Source organism: Ambystoma mexicanum, chromosome 13 (genome assembly GCF_040938575.1).
Source record: "Ambystoma mexicanum isolate Mex_15411 chromosome 13, UKY_AmexF1_1, whole genome shotgun sequence".
In the NCBI taxonomy this organism is placed as follows: Eukaryota; Metazoa; Chordata; class Amphibia; order Caudata; family Ambystomatidae; genus Ambystoma; species Ambystoma mexicanum.
Window position 1 is genome coordinate 376,279,379 of NC_090938.1, and position 27,018 is coordinate 376,306,396.

The following is a 27,018-nucleotide window of genomic DNA, read 5'->3' on the forward strand; positions in this document are numbered from 1 at the left end:
GTCTAAAAGCGAAAGATGGCATGAAGAAATAACAAGTAGAAATCTAATAATGCTGAATGGTACGATAAGGGGAGACATCCCTCCGATGCCGACCTGGGAAAGAGGCTCCCAAAAATCTATAATAGATTATATCTTTGTATCTGAAGCATTGGCTCAAGAAATTGGACTTCTCAGAGTCATAAAGACCAAACAAAGTGACCACAATGTAGTGTCAAGGTGTGGCAAAAGAAAAATCCACTACATCGTAAACAACGGAACCAACAAATTGCTGTTGAACCTGGCCACAACAGACTACGATTAAGAAATGACGATATTACAGCAATAATAGAAATTATGAGACCGAAACATGAGGAATGTCAAATGGATTCAATAGAATACCATCATCTATTTGAAATTTACAAAACAAAAAAGAATGCTCAAAATAGACCTAGCTATCAAAAACACCAATATGATCCGGAGGTCGCACAAAAAAAAAAAAGAGAACTCAGGAAGGCCCTAAGAGGAATCCTTGCCTCTAGGGAGTCGGACCGTAAGAGTTTAAGGAAAACGAAAAATAGATTCAACAACTGGTGTAAAGCGCATAGAGCAACGCTTGAGCAGAGAGATGCAGAGACAATGCTGACTGCGCTAAACCACAGAAACTTAAGAGGCTTCTGGACAATAATAAATGAGACAATGAATCCTGAAAAGGCTGTACTAATGAATATGGTAAACAAAAAAGAGTGGGAGAGTCACTTCACAAATCTATTCAAAAAAGTGAAAAAATCACTCTGTCCGAACCTGCAAACAATTCGACCGTGGGACCTTAAGATCGACCGAGAGGACATTCACTTATCTATCAAAAAAAGTAGCACCTCTAGAGCAGCGGGGCCAGATGGCCTCTCGAACGCCGATCTGAAAGATAACATCGATGAGTGGACCGATTTCTGTGATATCCTGTTTCAAAACATAATTAAAGAAGGACGGATTCCATCAACCTGGAAAATGGGTATCATAGTACCGATATTCAAAAAGGGCATCCGCACAGACCGCGCAAACTATCGGCCAATAGCCCTTCTGGATGTGGTGAGGAAGGTTTTTGCAAGCTTGTTGCTTGCACAACTGACGACATGGATCGGGCAACAGAAGATCTATACGAGCGTCAGTCTGGCTTCACTAAAGGAGTGGGTTGCAGCTTAAACCTCTTTATCCTAAACCTGCTGAAAATAGAAGCCATCAGAACAGGTTAAAAAGTTTACCTAGCGTTCATGGACATGGCAAATGCATTTGATGGTGTAGATCGAGAAACGGAAACGCTGTGGATAAAACTTAAGGAAAGAGGATGTAATGCCAGCCTAATTCAAGCTATTAAAGAACTATACTCAGGCACTCACATAAAAGTACATCTGCACAGCTCAGGAAACTTAACAAACCCCATACCAACAGAAAGGGGGGTGAAGCAAGACTGCCCCCTTGGAGCCACTCTCTTCAATTTTTACATATCAGAAGTCGGACAAAAACTAGAGAGTTTGGTGTCATTTCCACCAATGGTAAATGGAATCCATCTAAATCACATCCTTAATGCTGATGACATGGTCATTTTAGACCGCACACCAATTGGCCTACAAAGAAAACTGGCAGCTTTAGAAACCTACATTGAAGAACTAGGGTTGGACATTAATGTAGCCAAATCAGAAATTCTAGTTCTTGAAAATAAACGAGGAAGGACAAAGAGTAAGATCAGGTCAAGTTGGGCCCTTGGGAAGAAGAAGTTGAATACATTTCCACACACACGATACTTAGCAACAACCATAAATTCCAGCATCAATGATGAACCCATGAAGAAAAAACTTCTAAGCAACTGCAAACAACTGACATCACAGGGAATTATACTACAAAAAAGATAATGGAAAATGTTCTTACGCTCCGGTAAGAACATTTTACCAAAGTAAGGTTATTCCTATATTAACATATGGAGCCAAGAACATGTTTGGATTCGACTCTAAGCTTTGGTCAAGATGTGAAGGATCCTTTTGGAAGTAAATCCTCCAGATCCCGCAAGGCACCCCAAATGCGTGCGTATTGTACGAAGTGGGAATCTCCACGTTAAATGCTAGAATAATATGGAATAAGCTAGCATTATTCAGAAAGACCAATGAAGAAGCAAATCTGCCACCTTTCAAAATACTAATTGAGAGGAAATCGCAAAGGAAAACCGTATTGGTAGAATGGAGACAACAATGTAAAGATATCTTGAACCAGCTGGGTACTGAGGAAACAACATTATGGAATAACACAGATGCAGTCAAAAGAAAGTTGCTAGAACTTGACTGGATTGAAATTGGTGAGCGAAGATCAACCCACAAGTCTATGCAAAACTTGCTAACTGAAGCGAAAAGACTTAATAGTCTTCCAAAATATCTGACTATTGCACCCTGTAAATGCTTAAGAAGACTATCTGAAATTACGTCTAAACATTTTCGAAACTAAAGAAATTGAGATATCGACGAATGATTACATCAGGAAATGCGAATTGCAGATTCTGCTTAACAGAGGAAGAAAACTTAAAACACTTAGTTCTGTCTTGTGGTAACCTGAGAAGCCCAACGCGACAAATTTCTAAGGAAAGAATTGGATAAATAACCTGACTTACAGCACAGAAGATTGGTGGAGACAATTCCACAACAGCGAGTGTAAATCACTGATGATAGCAGTAATGAGGTTCTTAGAACAACTGCAAAAGATGCTTGAGTTGGCGTCAGCTACCAAGTAATGAAAGAGAACTCATCTAGCAGTGAACAAGAACTGATGGCTACAGTGCTGGTCTTGTGTTGTTTTTCTGTTTTCCCCTGCACCTTTCAATGCTCTTCTTCTTTTGATATTATCGGTAGAAAATGTAGTTTAGGATTTGGTATCTTTTGAGTACAGTTCGAGTGTATTTGTTTTGGAGTTTTAGATTTCAAAGGTTTGTGTAAACTGTATGAAATAAAAATACATTTAAAAAAAAGAAATTGACCCCAGAGGCGGCAAAGGAATTGGATGCCCCTATTACAAGAGATGACATTGCAACAGAAATCTGTGGGTTGCAACTGGGAAAGGCGCCAGGGGAAGACGGGTATACCGCAGGTTTCTACAAAACGTTTGCGGGCATCCTTGCTCCACAATTGGTCAAAGCATTTTCAACCATATCATGTAAACTGGAAGGGCCCCCAAAAGACATTTTTGAGGGTTCTCATAACGGTGATACATGAAGAGGGTATGGACTCCAGGGTGTCTGGGTTGTATTGCCCGATTTCGCTCCTTAATGTGGATGCAAAAATATTTACCAGAGTCAGGGGTGCTGCTGAGCAGCCAGCAAGATGGCTGCCTAGTGTACAAGCTCCACACTTAGTGCCGGTAGGTACCACACTAAAACTGTGTCGGCCCATCAACTCTTCAGCGCTACAATCTCCCGAGCCGGCATCCCACACGGCAGGGAATATTCTGTGCAGGTGGTGAAGGGAATTGGAAAGCACGCACCGTGCTGCACCAAGTGACGGAGGCACGGGGGAGGAGCCGCTGTGCCGAGTGGCGCCAAGACCTGGCAGGAGGCTGTGCCCGGCCTCAGCGCCTGCTGAACCGGAGAAACACACAGTGAGGGAACACCACACAGAGAGCAGATGCCGAAAGAGCACACAGCCATAACTGGAAACCCCTGACCCCTGATCCGAGAAGCGGATACACCTCTGCGCTCCTACCGTCACATGCAGCGAGTGCCCGGCTCTCTTTGCTAGAGCGCTGCCTGCAAACCCCCAACAGGCAGAGCCCGAGCACACTACACAACAAAACAACCCATGCTCTGCATCTGTGGTCGCATATGTGGACGGCGTGCTCTCCCGGACCTTGGGCCCCGCGGCAACTGTACAAACGTGTGTGCCCAATGTGAAAATCTGCATACCCAACGGTGAGGCCCTCATCTTGCAATCACCTGGGCACCTCCTTTTGATCTTGCGCCCCGGACCGGGAGGGCTGCTGGCACCGGGCCCGACTCAGACTCTTTCTCACTCCTGTATCCAAGCACAGCCATCAGGTGAGCTGGCGGCCCGGAGTTCCCCCTGTGGACCCGCTGGGACGAGCTTCCAACTTCCTGGGCAAAACCAGTGCCAGCCTGGCCTACAGTGACCCGCCTGCGGCTCCCAGACATCCTGCGACCCTCGCATCTGCGCCATTTTGATAACTGGGCTCCAGCAACTAGTGAACTAGGTGGCGGGCCGTCCTGGGACACCCCCAATGCCCCATGGTACCTGAAATTACTAACTGCCCCAGCTTAAAACATTTTAGGGGCTTGCAGAGGGGTGGGCAAAAATCTGGGAACCTATTTGATTGATTGATTGATTTATAGAGCGCTTTACACCAAGGTGCTGTACAATGGAACAACAAAATACAGAGTAATAACAACAAATAACATTGTGAGCAAAATTACAACTTGAATCATTCAACAACAAAACAGTGCAAAGAGCAATTGACTGAGAGGGGGGAGAAGTGGAGTGGAAACAGGAGTGATGAGGGAGGGGTAGGGGAAGGATTGAATGAGTGTAAAAGGAAGTGAGAGAGATTGTAATAGAGAGAGGGAAGGTGGTAAGGGAGGAGAGGAATTAAAAGAGGGGAAAGACGGGGGGAGTAGAGAGGGCAGCGGGGGCTTCAAGGTGGGGAATGGAGGAGGAGGGATTTAAGGGAAGTGCGAAATGAGGTGAGGGTAGTAGAAGAGCGGATTGAGAGGGGGAGAGAGTTCCAATGCAAAGGAGCAAGAAGTTGGAAGGAGCGGAACCAGGAGGAAGCGCAGGGGGAAGGAGGTACAGAGAGAAGGAAGTGGTCAGCGGAACGAAGGGAGCGAGAGGGGGAGTAAAAAGAGAGAAGGGAGGAGAGATAAGGAGGAGCAAGACCATGGAGGGATTTGAAAACAAGCCAGAGAAAGTGGAATTTTAGTTGTAGGTGGAAAGGTAGCCAGCCAAGACGAGAGAGCGAAGAGGAGATGGAGTCACGGGTGGTAAGGAGACAGAGGGTATGAATAGCAGAGTGGTATATAGATATACTGATGACGCACTTTTATTTGCGCCCCACTGGCACCAAGGGGCCTGCATCCATGAAGACCTTTGAGGACCTATAACCGGGACCTGATCTGCAATCCCTTGACTCTCTGGCTCACCCAGACCTCCTTGGGGCTCATGGAGTGCAGAGGAGGGCGACAGACAAACCAGGGTCTGTGTCAGTGCCACTGGCCACCTATCTGGGCAACCTGCTAGCCAGGGGTTCCCTCACTGAGCCCTGGACCCCCCGGACTTGGCGCAGACTGACCGGGCTAACTACCAACCTTGAGGGAATCTACACACAGTCATGGGCACCGATACGTGCTGAATTACAAGTGGCAATTATTGGAGGCTCCCTGCTTGCGATACCGGGGCCTACCTCCGTGATTGCCTCCCCGCCCATCCAGCATGACCAATGACCAGGGGCCCAGGCAGTGGGAAGAAGACAGGGGCCATGGACAAATTTGCTAAGGTTGTCTCACGTGAGGACCCCGGACCCTCAGCTAGCCCCCATTTGGATCAGGTGCAATCTTGCATGACCCCACCGCCAGATCTCACTCACATGATGGAAGCCATGGCTTAGGGCTTCGAGGTTGTCCACGAGAAATTGGATGACATAACGGCCCACGTGGCATCCATGAGGTCACAGCTCACAAAAAGAATCAGTGCGCATCACTGAGGCAGGGACAAGGATCGGTGCGACAGAGGATACCGTGCAGGGCCTCCAAAATACAGTTGCAAACCCGGCAAAGGAAATGAAAGTTGTGAAAACCAAATGCGATAACCTTGAATCTCGTTCCAGGAGGAATGATATTTGCATTGTGGGGCTCCCCAAGGATGCACTATTTTGGGGCATGGAGTAGACCGTGGAAAATATACTCAAGGATATGCTTTAAGCACCTACACTTTCCCCCTTCTTTGCTGTGGAACGGGCCCACTAGGCTCTTGCCCCCAAACCAAAACCAAGAGATTTCCACCACCCCATCATCGCAAAAATCCTGAGCTTCCACAACAGAGATAATCTTCTGTGTCTCGCCAGGGGGAAAAAGGAGCAATGCCTGGGCTCCTAGACAATACAGATTTGTCCAGATTTTTCAATGTCCGCTCAGAACGAGAGACGTCAATTTATCTGAGTTAGGAAAATGCTCCAGGCCTGTGACATCCAGTATGCAATGCTTTTTCCTCCCCACCTGAGATGACAGTTATGTGGCAAAATATACTTATTTACAGTTCCAAGCGAGGCAGTAAAGTTTATAAAGGCCCAGATAGCGCTCCCGGACCACCAGGAAGCCAATGAGAACTATCAACTGTTGATTTGAGGGAACTGGCCAGAGCCGCACTACAGTTGTCTCTGATTCACTGATGAGTGCATAGCATCTGATGTGTAACCTACTGCTACCACACGTACATTTAGATAAATGATCCTGCAACGATGTTGTGCGGGCCGAAGCAGCAGCAGTTCACCCCATAGCAGCTGCTTAATAAATATTGTGTTGTGGTTGTACGTTGTGGCCGTGTTTGGGTGGGCCATGGGCGGGGAATGGGGAGGGGAAGGGTTTCACACTGCTAGGTTGGGGGGCAGTGAGGGTGGACGGGTTGGGGCAGGATCTGTGCCATCATCGGGTCCCTTTAACTGTTTAAGGGCCAGTTGCGTGACTAGGGCATGTTGGGATGAAAAGTGGGAAAATGATTTGGCAGCAGTGTACAAGATTGGAACTGGTCCAATTTGCAAAGATGGAACTAATAATAACAGGTCTGTGGGGTGCCCATCTACTGCAACAGAATTGAAAGTGATGTGCTGGAACATTACAGGGGTAGAGAACGTCACCAAATCGCATAAGATCATGGCCTATGTGAATAGACATGGGCTTAAGGTTCTTCTCCTTCAAGAGACACATGCTAAGGAGGGGGCGTCTACAGGCATTGCACCGACATGAGGGCAAACAGGTTTTTCACCTCATACTCATCCTAATCTAGGGGGGTCATGACACTAATTCACAAATCTGTGAAATTTTCCTTAAGAAATACTTGGATATGTTATCCTGAACTGCTTCATAGATGAAATCGAGTTGCTACTGGTTAACACTTATGGTCCAAATATTGACTCTCCTGAATTCTTTGATGAAGTGGCATCGATACTTACTGGCTACATTGGGTTACCATCTTGTTGGGAGGGGATATGAACCTAATCCTTGACCAGACTGTGAACAGGACTGGTACGGCCCACAGACCACTGTCACGGGCAGCCAGAAACTCCTGGCCCACATGGAAAACCTAGAATTGAGTGATACATGGCGGTTACTGCACCCACAAGAGCGACAATACATGTTCTATCCCTCAGTGCATGACAGTTCATCACGTATAGATATGTACCTGACATCTATCTCATTGATCAGCAGAGTAGGGGACAAATCAATGCTACCTTGCACCCGTTCTGACAACTCCCCAGTGGTTTTGACCCTAAAAACAGACAGGCCCCCTGTGTCAGGTAGCACCTTGCGTTTCAAATCTGAAGCTCTAAACAGATGTAGTGTGCAAGGCAGAAATCCTCTCAGACAGAGACATATTTAGCCTGTAATGAGGCGGGTATGACCTCCACTAGGGTAGGTTGAGAAGGCTTCAATGTCTACACCTGTGGACTGTCGATCTCTAGGGACGCAGGGGTACTAAAAACCATTAGGAGTGACCTCCAGCGCTCCGAAACCAAGCTCAAATCCCCAGAACAGGAATACTCTAACCACTCGAACCCACAGGTGCTGGCACAGATACGCTCCAAACTGGAACTGGAACAATACGAGGGCATGCCCTTAGGGAGGTGCGCTACTTCTCGCGTCCACAAGCAGCCAGGGAATACGGGAGGGGGGGAAGAGACCAGGCAGAACACCAGCTTGATTAGCCAAATCAGAGAGCGGGTGCACCCAGGTGGACGGCATTAACGATATACGGGGAAACCTCCAATGGTAAGACCAGGTAATTCTTAAAGTTTTCTCTGACTTCTACAGTTCCCTATACGCTTCAGAGCAACAGCAAGGTGCACAAGACATACGCTCCCTTCCCTTATCGCGACTGATCCAGAAATCGGCAAGGGCCAGAGCAAGGGTAACAGTTAATTTGCCTCCAGAACTTTCCCCTCCACTCTGAAGCACTCCCTTGTGCAGCCTCTCCTCAAGAAACCCACAGCTGATCCCTCCTGTCCGGCTAACTATCGCCCAATTTCAATTACTCCCTTTTTGGGGAAGCTCCTGGAAAAGCTGGCCATCTCTCAGCTTAACCTTCATTCAGACTCTGTTGGCTCTCTCTACGAGCACCAATCTGGCTTCAGAGCTGCCAGAAGCATGGAAAGTGCTCTCCTAAACATCCGTGAAGACCTGCTCTCCAACCTTGACTCTAACATTCCCTCTGTGCTCATCCCACTTGATCTCTCCTCTGCTTTTGACACGGTCAACCATACCATCCTGCTCAATCATCTCCGTGACAACCTGGGTATCACCGATCAGGCTCTGGCCTGGCTGACCTCTTTCCTTTCTGATCGACCCTCCCAGGTACAACTTGGGTCCTCTTCCTATCCTCTATCTCCCTCTCTACCTGTGGTGTTCCCCAGGGGTCTAACCTCTCGCCTTGGCTTTTTAACCAATACCTGTCAACGCTCGCCTACTGGATTTCCATTTTCTGCTCAACCTTCCAGCGTTATGCTGATGACACCCAATTCATTTTCAGGCTTCCCTCAGACTCCTCCTCTCCTTCCCTCATCTCTGATTGCCTAATCGCCATTCAAAATTGGTGTGCCGCTAATGATCTTTGTCTAAATTCCAACAAGACTGAGATCCTCCTCATTGGTAAACCTTCACCATCCTTTCCCCTCTCTCGCTGGCCGGCCTTCCTTGGCCCTCCTCCTACCCTTACCTGCGAGGCTAAGAATCCCGGAGTCATCTTTGACTCCACACTCTCCTTCTCCGCACACATCTCTGACATCTCTAATAAGTCAAACTTCTTAATGCACCTCCTTAGAGGTACTCTGCCTTTCCTCTCCTTCCCCCAAAAGCTCATTGTCTCCCAAGCTCTGGTTCTCTCTAGGTTGGACTATTGCAACAGCCACTTTCTAAATCTACCTGCCTTCACTCTCCGCCCTTTACAACTAATCCAGAACAGGACTGGGAGACTTGTCCTTGGCCTCAAGCCCTGGGATTGCATCTCTCCATCTCTGAAATCCCTTCATTGGCTCCCAGTGGATGCAAGGATTACATTTAAAACCCTCTGCATTGTCCATACGGCTTTCTCGGGCATGGGTCCAAAATACCTTCAACTATCCCTCCGTAAATACCTCCCCTCTCAAGCACTTTGCTCCTCTACTTCTAACTCCCTTAGGGTCAGTTGTTTTTCTAAGAAACATGCTGGGGGCAGATCTCTGTCTTCGGCTGGGGCCTCCCTTTGGAACAGCCTCCCTGCCACCTTGAAACTTGAGGAGAACCATCTCCGGTTCCGGAAGCACCTCAAGACCTTCCTCTTCGCTTCTACCTTTGCCCATCTTCTCCCCTGCTGATCTGTGCTCTCTCCTGGCACTGTGCACCTGGCCACCCTCTGTTCTCCGGGCCCAGGTACCTGCTCACCCTGCCTCCCTCCTGCACTGCCTCCGGGCCACCCCTTGCACTGGCATCTGTAACTGTACCCCTACAGTCCCCCTTTTTCTTCTGCACTTATCAGATATACCCTATCTGTCAAACCATGCTCTTGCCACTAGCTGACTGCACTACCATGTTTTCAATGCCTGTATTTATTTACTTAGTGCACTTATTATTTATTCTGTTCTCTCCTCTGTTCCGCACTTTCCACTTCTCCCACCTCCACGCACGTTCCCCCTTTTCCATGCACTTGCACGTTCTTAATTTCACTGGGCCTAGTAAGATCGTTGTTATTTTTAATTCTCCCTTGTTCCCCTCCCCTTGCCTGGTCGCACTCTGAAACACCTGTGTATGAGCGCGATATAAATAAAATATATTATGCCCAAACCAATGAAAGTTTAGAAGCCCCCTGTTAAGATGGATTTCTGAACTCTGACCTGGTGGGCAGATGTTCAGAAGGCCACCCTAGTTTCTTGGAACAGAGTAACCTTCTGGACAAGCCAGACCAATTAATGCAGCATTGGCGGCGGTCAAGACTAGGTCTCAGGAGGGGTGAGAGTGAATGAAAGATCTCAATGTGCACACAGAGCAAAGGACACTTACAAATTACTCCCAGACAGGTGAATATATATTAAAAATATATGAACATTTTTTCAAGGCCTTTGAAGTTTAACACACAGTAATAATCACAGCAATACTTTTAAACCAACACAATCCTACTAAAATACATATTTAAAAAACCAAGTGGCCTAAAGGGTTAAATGCACAGAATTGGTCCACAACCTAGAAAGGGAATGAAGCAGGCAGGGCAAAGAGTCTTTAGGCAATTCTGCAGTAATCACAATCCTAACTGAAAGTCAGTCCAGTCCCTAAGAAGAGGGGAGCCTATTGCTCAAATGTACTTGCAATGCTGGCACACGCACTAGTGCAGATGGGCGAAAACGGGTCTCTTGCAGGGTCCGTAGCAGCTCAGGCAGGTGGGTAAGGTGATGCAGAATAAGTTCCCACTATTCGTGAAGGGTTTCCCTGAGAGGTCAGAACAGGTGCCAGGAGTTGGGAATAGTTTGATAGCTGATGCTATCTGTGGAAAGGAGAGGGGCCACTTGTGTGTAAAAATGGATGGATGTGCTAGGGGCCACCGGTGAGGGTTGCAATTACTCACCGACCCCTGGCGCACTCCAGACCAAACTTCAGCAGTCGAGTCCACTTCGGTTGCAGGTTCAAATGCGGCAATTCTGCAGCTTTCAGCGACAAAGTTACACCGTTGATTCCAAAATGGGACAGTGGCGATTTCTCCACTCCTGGTGGATGGATCAAGCCAGTTTCACTGTAGCAGGCTTCAGGGCACAGAGGGGCACAGCTGCAAGGCACCTGCAAAGTTTGTCACCACGGCTGGGCGACACAGTAACTGTGTGTACTCCGGTTCGGGCGCTCTTTATCCCAGACCTGGGAACGGCAAGTGTACAAAATTCGGTGTGAGAGTGCAGTGAACACAGAGCTTGTGATAAACCAAGTTTCAAGGGCCTTCTCGAAACAGCGGCGGTATCAGAGCAAAGGTCCTGCATAAGCTGCTCAGCCCACTGCTTGGCCCAGGGACACTTCCGAGAAGGCTTACTTGCAGGGTTTGATGAAGGTGCTGAGAACAGTTAGTCCCACTATTTCAATTGGTCGAAGCGTCTTCGCAGACCTTCTAGTTCGATCAGATGAAGAAGAGTCCAGCGGGACGACAGCGGGCTCAGGGTGCCAAACCTTCCTGCGAGTCACCAGCGGTTCCTTGACCCAACTTCTTAGTTTCCGGATACTTGGATCCTATCCTTCGTTCAGTGAGAACTCAAGAGATGGACATGGTATGGGTGTTTGGAGCCTTCTCTTATTCAGAATCTCCTTTGTGCCAAAACAAAGAGGACCCAATGGGAGATCTGCTCACATACAGGCACACCATACATGGACCAATCATGGACCATGGTGGTCCCAGGCATTAACAGCACACCAGACTCTCTGGCACCAGCCAGTCCAACCCACAACCTCGAAGCACACACACAAGGCATGCAGAAGCATGGTGTTTCGCGGGAGAACGCATGCCCAAATAAGGACTGACCTGTGTCAGCTCGACCTGGGGAAGGTGAAGGGGTAAGATGGCCAAAGGACAGGACAAAGAACCTTGTGACATGGCCATTTTGGAGCCAGGCCACCTATTCGTGCCACACGCGGTAAACGCTGTTTACCTGGAAGGAAAGCGTTACAAATACATGAAAAGATAAGCTGCCACCAGCCCTGTGCAAGGCGCATCTGCACTTCTCTTAAAAAATCCTTTGATGATATCTAGGGCATTTAGAATAACAGGAAGACCCAAGTGCACTGTACTGTAAGGTACATTGTGTACTTGCAGCATGTTTCAGAAAAGTTGCAACATTGACAAGGACTAAGGGAAGCTAAGTCTCCCAGTACTGACCATCTTTAAGGGCATGTCAGTTTCCACATAATAAAGTGAGCGAAAAGCCCAGGGGAGTGCAGCTGAAGGCTGTGCTCCTCTGGCAAAGTCAGACTATGGTGTAAAACAGCAGCAAAAAGTTGGGGGGTACAAAACTGGAGGGAAAACTTCACATAAATGGGAATCTTTCCTAACAGCCCCTATCTATGGAAGAGCTCCTTAAGGTAATGACCAACCTACCAAAGGGCAAGGCCCCTGGCCCAGACGGACTCACGTCTGAATTCTACCAGGAACACGCGGTCCTACTAATTCCTTGCCTGCTTGAGGTATGGGTGGAGGTGCTTTGCAACGCCATCCTGCCTACTTCCTTGCGCGAAGCCACAATAACTATCCTCCTCAAACCCGATACGCCAAGCAACACACGTAGACACCAAAATATATGGCAAGGCTCTCGCAAATGGACCTCTCCCACTGATGCCCCACATTATACATAACGACCATGGGGGCTTCGTCCCAGGCAGGTCAACATCGTTGAATATTTGACATAATGGCAAGAATTGACCCGGCGGCTGAGCCGGTGGCCATGACACTTGACGCCCAGAAAGCATCTGACATGGTTTTGTGGGAGTATCTATGGGTGGTTCTTGAAAAGATGGGCATCGGCCCCCAAAATGCTTCACTGTATTAAACTCCTATACAAATGCACCACAGCCTTAGTGAACTCTTATAAATCTGAACCCTTTGTGCTAAGCAGGGGCACACAGCAGGGTTGCCCACTCTCTCTGATCCTCTTTGCCCTGGCCATCGAAACAATGGCAGACATGATCCGTGCCCGGCACGGACATCAGGGAATCTGTTTTAGGGGCACGACGAGATAGTTTCACTGTACACAGACGATTTCCTGCTATATGTAAGGGACCCTCAGAGTAATCTTGATCCCATACTTCGGGATATAATCCACTTGGGAGACTTCTCCGGCTTCACAATAAATTATACTAAATCAGATGTTCCCACTCACCAGTGGCACTAAGCAACCGAGGAGCATATACCCCCTCCGCCGGTCCCCCAAAGGGATTAGATACCTAAGAGTGAGGGTATTGGGGGCAAAGATCTCCCTCTTGAAGGAAAACTATGGGGCAATGGATGACTATGTGGCGGGCAAGCTGACCAGATGTAAGCACTCAAACATTCGATGGCTAGTAAGCCATCACTAGTAAAGATGATCTTAGTGCCCAAACTCTTATACATATCTGCCAAAGTCCTGGTCTGGCCCTTCTTTTTCAAACTCCATGGACTCTGCACGCAATTCCTGTGGCACTCCGGTGCGGTCCAGAAGAAATGGTTGGACATGACCATACAACAAGGGGGTTTTGACTGCCCCAACCTTGAACTAAACTGGATAGCTACACAGGCCCAATATGCCTCTTACTGGTATGGGGAAAAGTTACAACCACCTCATGTCAAACTTGAGCGCTTGACAGCCGATAGATCGGACCTCAGAACGCTCCTCATAGACCGGAAATACAAAGATGACTGCCCGTTTAACCCAGTCTCCTCTACGCTGTTGGCCTGGCATCATGTATTAGCTGCAAACTCTGAGGTATATCCATACTGTAAATGGTTACCGCTGTGGAGGTTCCCCTGTACTAGATGCCACTTGGGAAAACCTCACTGAAGGCACATCGGGAACGGCTTGGCTACTGAGCACTTACTGACCTGTTTCCGGATGGGAAATTCATTACTCCACAAACATGGCGGCATGAACACACCAGCTCAGGGATAGAATTTACGCAATATTACAGCAAATGAGCGGCTATCCAATCACGGTTACCATGCTACCCACTGAAACCCCCAGAAAATGCTCATGAATAAACAACCCCTCCTTACCCTAAGGGCAAGCAATAGTTGGTCTGAGAACTCGGGGGAGGATCTATCTGATGCCCAATGGAAACGCATGTGTGCACACACTAAGCAGGTCTCCTTAAATTTCAGATTCTGGTGTATGCAATATAAATTGTTGAATAGGCTGTATTACACCCCCCCCAAAAATCAGTAGAATTTTCCAAGGTGCAGCGCTCCATTGCCCTAGATGCCGGTCTAACCCGGCTGATCATATGCACATGTTCTGTTCCTGTGTTCGACTGGAGTCATTCTGGGACAATGTACCAAACTCTTTCTGATGTTTTGGACACTCCTCTCGAGCACTCCCCTCTGGGAGTCTTATTTGGTATATAGCACAATCTACCGAACAAGAGACTCCGAACATTTGTAAATATAGGTTGCAGGATTGCCAAAATATGTATACTGCTGGGGTGGAAACAGGCTGCACTGCCCAACACCAAAACTTGGGTGGCAGCACTAATCTGGGCCCAGAGCTGCGAAGAGATGTATGTTAACTCACTAACCCTCACATCCCGCTCCAGAAACGTATGGTCAGAGTTTCAAACCTACCTATCCAACCTTCCCCCTGATGAGTAATCAATAGCTATTACAAGGTAAAGCCACTGATTAAATGTCTCCAGCGAGAATCGCAATATATGTACATCAGTTACCTCATGTCTGGAACATGTTGTAAAGTACTGTGTCTATGCCTCCCTGCCTGTCTTGAAAGCTAAATGTAACATACTTTACTCTGTCAAGTTTGCCAAATAAACAAAAAGTAAAAGAAATATATATATATTTAGCAGAGTCCTAGTGATGAGAATCGACATGCATATGTCAAGGTTGGTCCATTCCGATCAGGTGGGCTTCATAAGGGGGAGACAAGGGGCCGACACGATGCGTAAATCCTTGTACTTGATCGGAGAAGCCCGTTGAGGAGGGGGTAACCCCACGCTCTTATCTGTTGATACAGAAAGGCATTGGACAGTATGAACTGGGGCTTTTTGAAGGCAACCCTGGTTAAGTTTGGATTGGGAGCGGGTTTAAGGGGTTTCATGTCTTTATACTCAGACTCAAAGGCGTGTGTCACTGCTAATGGGAATTTCTCACGTTGGTTTGAACTGGGTCGCCGCTACTCTTTGCCCTCTCACTGGAGCCCTTGGCTCAGAAACTGTGGGGCGATCCTTTAGTGTAAGGGATTCTTGTGGTGGGTATAGAATAAAAGCTGGGCTTGTACACAGATGACATTTTGCTGCACCTTAGAAATCCAGGGTCCTCGGGTCCCCGCAGTAATTGAGATAGTGGCGGAATATGGGTCACTTTCAGGCTTCCTAATCAACAGGGGCACATCCATCTAGTTCCAGTTGGACCAGATGGAATCGAGTGATAGGCAGGGCCTAGATACATTGGGGATGAGAGTAAAGGAGGAACAGTTGCGCTACTCCTAGCGAAACAGTTTGAGGACTTGGAGAAATTGACGATTTCCTGGATGGGTCAGTTAAACACCATGAAGATGAACTTCCTCCCAAGAAACCTCTACTTATTTCAAAGGATCCCGATCCAAATCCCCTGCGGCTAGGTTCTGTGAAATTAAGGGCCGTCTTATAAGATTCCTGTGGCAGGGTAATAAAGCGAGGGTGGTTTATGAGTTCCTGGTGCTTCCAAAACAAAAGGGAGGGGTGGGATTCCCAGACATATTCTGCTGTTACAAGGCAATGCAGATGAGGGTTCTGGTATGGGAACAGAGGGATTGTCAGTGTGTGGAGTTGGAGAACTCTCATCTCAGACCGGCGACTGTAGGAGAATGGATTTGGGTGCCGAGAGACAAACTTCTGAGGAGGATTAGGGAACATCCCATTTTAGGAGTCATCTGGTATCTATGGCAGAAGGGACCGGAGAGTAAAGGGGTGATGACATGGCCCTCCCCTTTGCACCATCTGTGGGCTCTGGGGTTAAGGGACTGGATCCCGAACCCAAAGAGTTTCCAGACTTCGTTTAATGCCGGCCTCACAAGGATTGGTCAGTTATGGAGGGCGGGCCAGTTTATCTCATTGGTTGACCTGAGGGGGAACTGGGAATAGGAAACTTATCAGTCTTTTCATACTTGCAGTTGAAGGGTGCTCACGGCCGACGACTGGAATGACAGAGGGAGCTAACGCCCTGGTAGAAGGTCTTGGACTCGAGAAGTGTTATGAAATGGTTGATCTCAGCCTTGTATGGGGCCTCGGTGGAGGGGGGCAGGGGAAGTACAGAGAAACTCTGGAATAGGTGGGAAAAAGATGGGTGGGGAAGTAGACGAAGCGCTATGGCAGAGAATGTTCTATAAAGTGTACAAGACCTCTATTGCTTGCCAGTATAAACCTCATGCAATACAATTGCTCCATAGGTGTCAGTGGGACCCAGTGAGCCTCTCTAAGATGTTCCCAGAGACAAGTCCTTTATGTTGGCATGAATGTGGGGAACGGGCTGATTATTGGCATATGTGGTGGGGGTGTGCCAAGGTTCAAATCTACTGAGATGAAGTTCTTGGGTGGATCAAAGAGGTGGAAGGGGTCCCCAAACTGAAAACACTGCTCCTGGTTCTATTTGGTTTGGAAGCAAATGAGGGGGAATACAGCAGCCTACCTCACTTGTTGTTGACACTGTTACTGGCGTTAAGGGCCTGCCTGGCAATGCACTGGAACAGATCGGCCCTCGTAACTAAGAGTGAATGGATAAACACGGGGACGAATATATACGTGATGGAAAGGATCACAGCTGCATGCATGGTAGGGGGACGAACCTCTTGGTGGAATGGGCAGAATTCCAGAGTAGATATATCCATGTGGAGGCATAAGTAGTGAAATACTGAGGTTGATCAGGTGGGGCAGGGGAGGAGAGGAAGGTGTGCGGGTGAACAGAGGAAATTGTGCAGAGGTTTGACATAATCATATTTTTTTAAATGAGCGAGACATTCAACAGACATGGCTTTCCTTGGGCCAAGTGGTGGATTGAGAGGGGGAGGGAGGAAAGGGGGACAGGATGACGGACAGGACTAAAGTTTTTGTAGGCCAGTAGAATGTTGCCTTTTTTCTTGTTCATGTTCCGCGATGGGCCGTAATGTGTTGCATAACATTGTTAAATGTCAATAAAGCTGAATTACAAAAAAAAAAAGAAAACATTAGGTTCTCCCTCCCCCACCCCAAAAGCGGTTTCACTTTTTGCTCTGCTTTTCAGCCTGTATGTAATATACTTCTGAACATAGATTCTCCTTCACTAAACTAAAGATTATTATTCAATTTTTACCTTAAATTATATGCCTACTAGCTTTTCGCCATGGTTCTCTTAGGAGAACTTTGCCTCCATTCATCTGTTTTTATATTACAAATAAACTGCGTTCTCCCAGCCTTTCAAAATGGTGTACCCTATATCCTTAATTAGCGTGATGACTTAGCACATATCTATGTGAAGATGTCATTCGCATTTACAATTTAGTTCTCTTGAACATCATCTCCTGACTCGATTTCCTCCAAAGCATCCTGGATCCGAGGAGAGAGATGGAAGGATAAGGAGGACACCAGAAGAGGGAGATGGTCATATAAAAAGAGGATAATCCTTCAATCAAAAATTTTAGGAATGTGGAGGATCGCAATAATAAGGACAGAGATCAACCAACCACAAAAAAAGCATGAAGGACAAAAAAGCCCTAGAAAAAGATGTAGTAGACCTTCAAGCTTAAGGTAGCCCATCATAACCATTAAGAAGATATGTGGCAACAAAGATTGTGAAGAACTAAAATACCAAACAATCCATCCCTTGCCGTTACATCCAAGATTAGAAATAGTTGGTTAAGGGGTAAAGAACAAGAATTGAAGCCCATCGCGAGATGGCCCTTAGACAGTATTGAAATTCTGGAAATGAAGATTGAAACCATTAGGTTATGAAGGTAGTTATTGTATAATGTAACAATCATGTACATTTAGGAAATTATTAGATAAAGATGTAAAAAAACAAGTAATATAGTTGAAGAGATGTTTTGTATATTGCCCGACATTCTTTTTTTTTTTTTTTAATGATATAGTATATTATAAACTTTTCTTTTACAAGTATTGCATTTTTCTCATTAAGATTTGCTCCGAAATAAAAGGGAAATTCCTATTCTCAGATTGTAATACCGCAATGAATCAAGTAGCAGTCCAGGAACCCTCCTTGTGGTTCTCCAGTGTTCTGTTGTCCAGTCCCAAAATATTCTGCAGGAATTGCACAACCGTAAAAATGGGTTTATTTTCTTGTCCATTCATTAGTAATGTCCATCGAGCGTCCGCATCCATATGTTGGGCTGAAATATTCAAATGTTTCCCAAAAATAAGCCTTTTTTGCATCAGTTCTAGACACACCATTAGAAGATGGTGTATCGTTTCTGGCACCTCACTGTTTTTAAAAAATTGGCAATATATTGTTCTGTCTTGGAAATTAGTTGTGCCATAGCTAATTTTTCTCTAGTGGGTAGTGTTTTGAGGCGGATTTCCATATAAGTTGCGCGCACCATGCAATCAGGAAACTTTTCCATGTACTTTGGTATCTCATTAATAGATCGTATGTCAGTTTGACATTGGAGATTTGTACAGTACAAGATTTTGGTATGGCACGTCTTGATCTAGTTATTTTCTGCAAGTTTCTTTTTTGCATGCTGAGGTCTTTTAGTGAGCATTTCGACTGATATGTCTTCGTTGATGAGGTGACGTAATAGATATTCTTTCCAGGTTTGAAGGACTGCATTATTCATGGCTGTAGGGTTGCATCTCAAAATTTCAATTGCTGGTATTTTCTCTTCAGTCAAGAGTTTGCGCAGTAAATCTAGTTGCTTCTGTGCAACTATTGATGTTAAATATTGTGTAGGAATTTCATGCCGAATTCTCTTCATTGGATACGAGGCAGGTAATCTAAGGATCTTTCTCCAGAATATTGCCTCTAATCTTATCCAGTTCTTAGGTTACATGTGGAGCATTGCTTCGCTTCCATAGGTGATTGCAGGAATCACTTTCTGTCAGTAGAATGACAGAATAGGCTTAAACGAGAATTTGCCAAACTTCCGGTGGAGAACACATCCTTGCCTAGCTAGGCTTTGCATTTTTCCCTCCAGGCTGGTAAACCATTGTTTTTCTATTTTCGATTGATTTATCGTAATGCCTAGATATTTAAATGTTGTCACTTCATCAAGGGATGTTTCACCAGGGCCATCACTTTTGTTTTAGAAATGTTAATGCGTAGTTCATTTGCCTTCATAAAGACCCCCATGAGATGAAGGCTCCGTTGTAACCCTGAGGTTGTTTTTTCCAGTAAAATGATGATATCAGCATACATCAATGCTGGAACTGCGATGGAATTCAGTTTCAGGGGATTCAAGGCTGTGTTTGTTAGATGTTCTTCAAAGTATGCAGTATACAAGTTGTACAGTGTGGCTGACAGGGGGGAATTTGGTTGAGTTTGTTTGTCACCGCTAGTAATTGTGTCATGAAAGTGATTCAGAGCTTAGCATTCTGTTTTAAACTTGCATTCGTCAGACCGTCCGGTCCCAGGGCTCGAGAGGTGTTCAGTCTACGGAAGATCTCTGCTAGATCCTGCTTGTCGCAGTGGATATCCCATTTCTTGGTCGCCATCTGTTCTATACTGGTCACGGCTGTGGGCTGGTCACTGTACATGTCCGCAAAGTGTTGGGTCAATTTCTGTTGCGTGTCATTTGCCGTCAGGGCTAGTTGTTTACCATCGTCGTTGTTTAAGAGATTCCATAGAGCTCTTGGGTTGTGGCTCTCATATGACTTCATAATGGCTGCAGGACAGTCCATTCACATTTTTCAGGTTGCATATGGCTTTCCTTATCTCTTTTTATTTTCGTGCAAGTTCGGCATTATAAGGATGCTTATGCCACTTTGTTCCACTCGTCTTGTTCGGTTTTAGGAAAGGGATCAAGAAACCTTCATAGTTGAGTTTATCTACGTCTGTCGTCGTTGGTTGTTGCATACGGTTCGTTACATCCCAAGTTTGCGCATAGGTCATGCGTAATCTGAGATTTTTACCAGTAGCTTCTATCTGTGGGCATGGACCCAGCTTGCTGGGTTCACTCAGACAGTATCCTTTAACTGTTAACTGATGATGGTCGCTTCTTGTATTTGGCTCACTCGTTACTCTCATTATTGATTCCATTAGCTCTGTTGATAGATATATGAAGTCTAATATCGCTGCTGATTTGCCTCGTACCCACGTTGGTAAGGTTGCATTCAAATGATCTTTAGGCTGGTCGATTTGTCTGAGGTTTTGCATGCTGATTTCTTTCTGCCACCTCTTGGCGCTGATGATAAGTCTGCATGCTCCATTCGTTCTCCATGGTTTGTATATAAGAGGATATTTAAATCACTACAGATGATGAATTCGGCATGTTGGAACTCGGCAATTGTTTCATCAATAGTAAGAAATACCCCGTCTAGGAAAGTGTTATCATTCAAATTTGCGGGGTTCCAATATAGATTCAGAATGGATATCAATCGGTCAATTTTGCTCAGGCTATCGGTGCACTCATTTTGCTGAATTTGGACTATGGCGTTTTGCATCCATGGGTTGATGTTTTTTTTGCTAAGGATAGTCCATTGTGGTGGGATTTTAAATCAGGGTCAGAAGCCCCATGGAGGCTCTGCCATGTGTTCCTTTGAGAGCAGGGTTCAAAAAAGTTATGAACCCATCACAACTCGGTGTATCCATCAGCCATGTTTCTTGTAGGCAGACAATATTGGTTGATTCTAGTTCATGCAATGGCTGGTTGAATAAGTGGCAATTCCCTCTTGTATTCCAGGTGCAAAGTGACCAGTACGTTTTATTTTTCGTTGTTGGTTATGACAGAGATGATGCATCTTGCATAATGTTAGACGAGACTTCGTCGTATTCACGGTTTGTATATTGCCCGACATTCATTCTACCTTTCAAAGATCACGTTAGGTTACGATTTCAAAATAAATGAGAGAACATGTCAGAACCTAGAGAGAGGCTTAACCACAGAAGGGTTAAACTGTAATCAAATATGACACTTTTGTGTAGAACAGAAGCATTTCCCTGTGCTGAGCTTAGATGAAAAAACATGGTTACAAGAAGCAGTAGACTCAATGAAAACAAGGTTATTGTGGCATGTTGGCAGCAGAAAGGAATTAGGAAGACATTTGGATAAATATATTAGTTAAATCAAGAGTCATTGTGCTAGAAAAAAAATATTGAACAATATGACAAATGTGTACGAAGGAGAGACGGTGATTGGATGTACAGATCTGTATTAAAAAGATAGGCAGATCACTATGAGAGCCCTTCAGAGACAAGAGAGGACGAATTTGGACTTTGAGAGAGCAGAACAAAATAATAGAGAAGCTGCCTGCGTTTGCGACACGCTGGGCTGCATTCAGACTTGAAAAAGACAATTCTTCTGATATTAGAAGGGCCTGCATTCATTCTTTATTTATTTTTATTTATTTATAACAGACTGGAACCCACAGGAATCAGGATGCACAAGTACACAGAAGAGACAACATTATAATGGGACAGTGGACCAGGAGAGGAGGAGGAGGGTTGAAAGATTACTCAAAGAGGAAGGTTTTAAGTGATCTCCTGAAAATTCTAGTATTCGCCTCTTGTCTTAGGGCCAGGGGAAGAGTATTCCAAACTCTGGCTGAGCAGACAGCAAAGAATTTACCTAGGCCTTTAGGTACTTTGAAATGTGGGCAGCTCATCTGCGTCAAATTAGATGTTAGGAGCGATCTTGATGGCTCAGAAAGGACCATTAGTGATTTCGTATAGATGGTGGATTTGCTGTCTCAGAAGGGACCATTAGTGATTTCATATGGATTGGGGGGATTTCACGTAAAAGTATCAATGTACCATAGTGGCTGCCTTAAATTATACTCGGGCCTTTATAGGGAGTCAATGCAATGCTTGTCTGCAAAGAGATGAACAAGTTACTTACCCCTGGTAACGTTCTTTTGACTGGGTGTTCCTCCAACTTATTCCCCATCTTTGACATGTAATGTCCACCTTCAGCTGCTTTGGAAAACTTTTTTGGCAGAGGGCACTGTGCGTCGATGGCATTGAGTCGATGTCCCTCAACGGCCTCCGTCGAAGGCGGCGTCCTCAGAGATCATATATAGCATGTGCGGCGCCCGTTGGCCTCAGTTCTGTTTTTCCTCCTCCTCATGCAGCAGAGATGCCCATAAATACGGGCATGACAGTACTCAACCTTGGTGGAGCGGAAGCTGTTATAGCATGGGAAATTCTACCGAGGAGTAGGATGGGAGGACGATGAGGAATGCAATGGAGGAACATCTAGTCAAAAGTATGTTACCAAGGGTAACTTGTTCTTCAAATGGATTGTGTCCTCCAACGTATTCCTCATCTTTAACAGACTCCCAAAGCAGTGTTTATAATTGGAGTAGGGAGTAGAATTCTGCATATTATGCCTTTTGCAAGGCAGAGCAAATTACTGCCTTGCCAAAAGCAAGATCTTGAGAATGGGAAGCATTCAGGGCATAATGTTTTGTGAACGTGTGTATTGTTGAACACGTTGCAGCGTCGCAAATATTACTAATAGGAACTACCCTTTGCAGGACTGTCGATGTGGCCATGCCCCTAGTGGAATCAGTTTGCAAGCCTTCAGGAGGGTCTTTCCCTGTAAGCCTGTAGCACTCAGAAATTGCCAAAATGATCCACCTAGATAAGGTCTGTTTGGTAAAAGCCTGACCTAGTTTGTGTCCAGTATACCCTATGAACAACTGATTGTCAAACCGCATTTTGGATGTTCTTGAAATGTAAAAGCTTAATGGTCTTCTAGAATCTAACCTATGAAGTCTTTCTTTCTCCTTACCAGGGTAAGGTGGAGGGTAGATGGAAGGCAGGACCATTTTCTGGTTCAAATGAAAATTCAAAATGATTTTCGGTAAGAATGAAGGTTTGACCTTCAAGACAACCTTGTCCTTGTAGAAGACTGTAAAGGGTGGCTTTACTGACAGTGCCTGCAACTCGCTCACTCTGCGTGCTGATATGAAAGCATCCAATAAAATGGTTTTAAAGGTTAACAACCTTAGAGGAGAGGTGTGCAAGGGTTCAAAGGGTGCACACATTAAGAATTTTAAAACCAAATTTAGGTCCCAAGCCAGAACCTGGAAGGGAGATGGAGGATACACATTAGTGAGTCCTTTTAAAAACGGAGTCATTAAAGGGATTTTGAAATAAGAATATTCCTCTGATGAGTGCTTAAAAATGGATAGCGCAGCCAGATAGCTTTTAATGATACCAATCTGGCGCCCCAAATTGGCTAAGGATAGAAGAAAGGACAGTACATCCGGTGTTTTACACAGGGAAGGATCCACAATCTTTTCCTTGCACCAGTTGCAAAACTTGTTCCAAAAGCACAAAGATTTTGTTGCTGGTCTTCTAGCCGAAAGCAACACCTCCATAACGTCATCTGGGAGGTCCCAATCCTTACATCTCAACCGTTCAGAAACCAAGCGAGAAGGCTGAGAATATTGACCTCTGGATGGAGAACCCGACTCTCCTCTTGTGAGAGAAGATCCTCTCTCTGGGGAAGATGCATCAGAGGACAGATGGACATGTCCAGAAGGTCTGGCTACCACTTCCTCCTGGCCCAATCCGGGGCAATTAGGATCATGTGTTTCCCAAACTTTCCCAACTTCCCGATCACATGAGGAATGACGGGGACTGGAGGAAAGACGTGCAAGAGTGGAAACTTCCAGTCCACCCCGAGCGCGTCTCCTAGAGCTCCTCTTGGGGGAAATTCCCTGGAGCAATACAGTTCGCACTTTCGGTTGACACTGGTTGCGAACAGATTCACTTGAGGGGTTCCCCAAAGGTTGAAGATCTCTTGAAGGACTTCCTGAGCTCGTTCGCACTTGTGAGAGATTGTGCTCTGCCAGCTCAGAGCATCCGCTGCTGTGTTCTCTCCAGCTAGCTGAACAGCCGATAGAGATATTCCTTCTTAAATTGCCCAGTACCAAAGCTGCATTGCCTCTATGCACAGTGGTAGTGAGCCTACACCGCCTCTCTTGTTGAAGAAATACATAGCAACCGTGTTGTCTGTCATTATCAAGATGTTCTTTCCCCGTACAGAGGGCAGGAAGGCCTTCAGAGCTAGTCTGATTGGCCTCAGCTCCAAAAAGATTGATATGTAGTTTGGACTCCGATGGAGACCAACGACCGCTGTCAAATTGTTGGCATGGGATCCCCATCCCGTGAATGAGGCACACGTCACTACTGTAATCTCCGGCCATGTCTGACAAAAGGGTTTTCCCTTCAGAATATTTGCCTTGCAGGCCCACTACAGAAGATCCTTTGAGAACTTGGCTGGAATCTGAGGTTTGTCCGACATCTTTCCTGAGAATTGGGACCATTGTGTTCTTAGACCACATTGAAGGGATCTCATTCTCAGGCGGGCTTCTGGCACCAGAAAAATGCAGGATGCTATGAGGCCGAGCAACCTCAAGAAATCTAAGGCCGGAAGATTCTGGGCATTTTGAAATTTGGATACCATCTGAAGAATGTCTTGCTCTTTCCCAAAGACGGGTCTAACATAGCCCCAATGTATTGGAGCTGTTGGGAAGGTGTCATATGGGACTTCTTGTAATTGAGGGAGAAGAACAATCTGTGAAGGGAGTGGCAGGTGACTCAGACGATCCAGGGGTTGTTCGGGAGAACGCGCCCTGATCAGCCAGTCGTCCAGGTAGTGGTAGACGTGAATTCCCCCTCTCCTGAGATTTGCTGCCACTACCACCGTCAGTTTGGTGAAAACCCTTGAGGTGGAGGTTAGCCCGAAAGGCAGAACTCGAAACTGATAATGAGAACTGCCAACTGCAAACCTCAGGTATTTTCTGTGTTTGAGATGGATTGGCACATGAAAATAAGCATCCTGGAGGTCTAATGACACCAACCAATCCTGGAGTTGGAGGGCCTGGAGGATCTGGGAAAGTGTGACCATCCTGAATTTGTCCTTCCTGAGAAACTTGTTCAAGTATCTCAAGTCCAAGATGGGTCTCAGTCCTGTCTTTCTGTCTTTGGGGATCAATAAACATGGGGAGTACCATCCCTTGTTCCTCTCCGCTACAGGTACCGGTTCTATAGCACCTTTCTCTAGCAGGGTTAAAACTTCCTGCACAAGGAGCGGATCCGGAACCAAAGAGCAGCTCCCCAGTGGATTGTTTTGAGGTCTTCTTATGTTATGTTACTTGGTATTTATATAGCGCCTTATGTATCATTGGTATGATCTCAAAGCGCTGGTAGGTTGAACGCCCTCAGAAGGCAGTAGCGAGAGAAAGAGTCATAAGGTGTGGCAGTTGCACTTTAGCTGCTTCTTAGCGGTAGGTGTAGCGGTTGGGAGGTCAGGCATATGTGTTCATTCTGGAGGGATGACGCCCAGACTGATATGTGGTTGCGTTAGGCCTGAGGAGACGCTTAAGCTAGCGGTATGCTTAGCTGATGTTTATTTAGGATGATGGGGAGTATGTGGCGGGTGTTAGTATGAGAACAGCTATACCGAATGTGTCATAGTATTGCTGTGTTCTAGTTGAGTGTTGGTGTATAGGAGTAAGCGTGGTGGTGTAATAGGGTGGTTATCAGTTATGCGCTTGAGATTGAGCACTCCATCTGTACCATCTATTCTATCCGTTTTATTTACTCTGTCCATTCATTCCACTTTGTCGGATCATCCATTTTGTCTGTTGCATCCATTTGGTTATCAGTAAGGCGTTTAGAAACGGGCATTCCATCTGTTTCATTCATTTTGTTTATCCCGTCCGTTCGTTCTACATCTGTTCATCCATTTCGTCTGTTTTATCCATTTAATCTAATTAATCTTTCCATTATTCCAACCACTCAACTCATCACCCACATAGCTCACTCCATCCATTCCGTAGACTCATTTCATCCTTTCCATCCTTTTAATGTGTTCAATCTGTTTCATCCTTCCTATTCATTCGATCAGCTCTGTGTGTTCCACCCATTCAGTCCGTTCCATCCACTCAGTCCGTTCCATCCACTCCATCCACTCCATTTGTTCCATCCATTCCATCTGTTCATCCGTTCCCTCTGTTCATCCGTTCCTCTGTTCATCCGTTCCTCTGTTCATCCGTTCCTCTGTTCATCCGCTCCATCTGTTCATCCGCTCCATCTGTTCATCCGCTCCATCTGTTCATCCGCTCCATCTGTTCATCCGCTCCATCTGTTCCTCCGCTCCATCTGTTCCTCCACTCCATCCGTTCCATCCACTCCATCCGTTCCATCCACTCCATCCGTTCCATCCATTCCATCGCCGCCATATGTTTTATCAACTCTACCTGTTCCATCCGCTCTACCTGATTCCATCCGCTCTACCTGATCCCATCCGCTCTACTTGTTCCAACTTATACCTCATAGTGAAAACAGAGGAGGGGCAAACTGATTCAAACAGAATTGTGCACTCCTCCTGTTGTTCCAGTGTCAGATCAGAAGAGAGATTGACTCCTATCTTCCCATCTAAAGGTTGTCCCCTGCGGAGGGCAGGTAGAGGCTCACTCTCCTCCTCCTCCTCTTGAGCAGAGGCTAGAAGCAAATCTCCCAGTTCTGGTCTAGAGACTTAGGCCTTTAGGCGGTTGGTGTGACCTTAGGATTGCCCAAGTCCACCAAATAATTGACCTTTCCAAGTTTTCCCACAACCTTGAAGGGTCCAATCCATTTGTCCTGCAAGGCCTGCTGCCTTGTAGGTACCATAGCTAGAACTAGCTTGTCTTGAGTAAACTCAACCATGTTGGCCTTCTGGTCATGCCTATGTTTGACCAGAGCCTGACCTGCTTTCAAGTTATCAGAAGCTTCTGTCATCATTTGCGTCATTCTCCTTCGGAGACCTAACACACAGTCAGTGACTCTCACTGGCTTGTGGGAAGGAGCAGTCTCCAACCCCTCCTTGATTAGGGCCAATGGACCTCTAATCGGATAACCATAGAGAAGCTCAAAGGGGCTGAAGCCAACCCCTTCTTGAGAGACT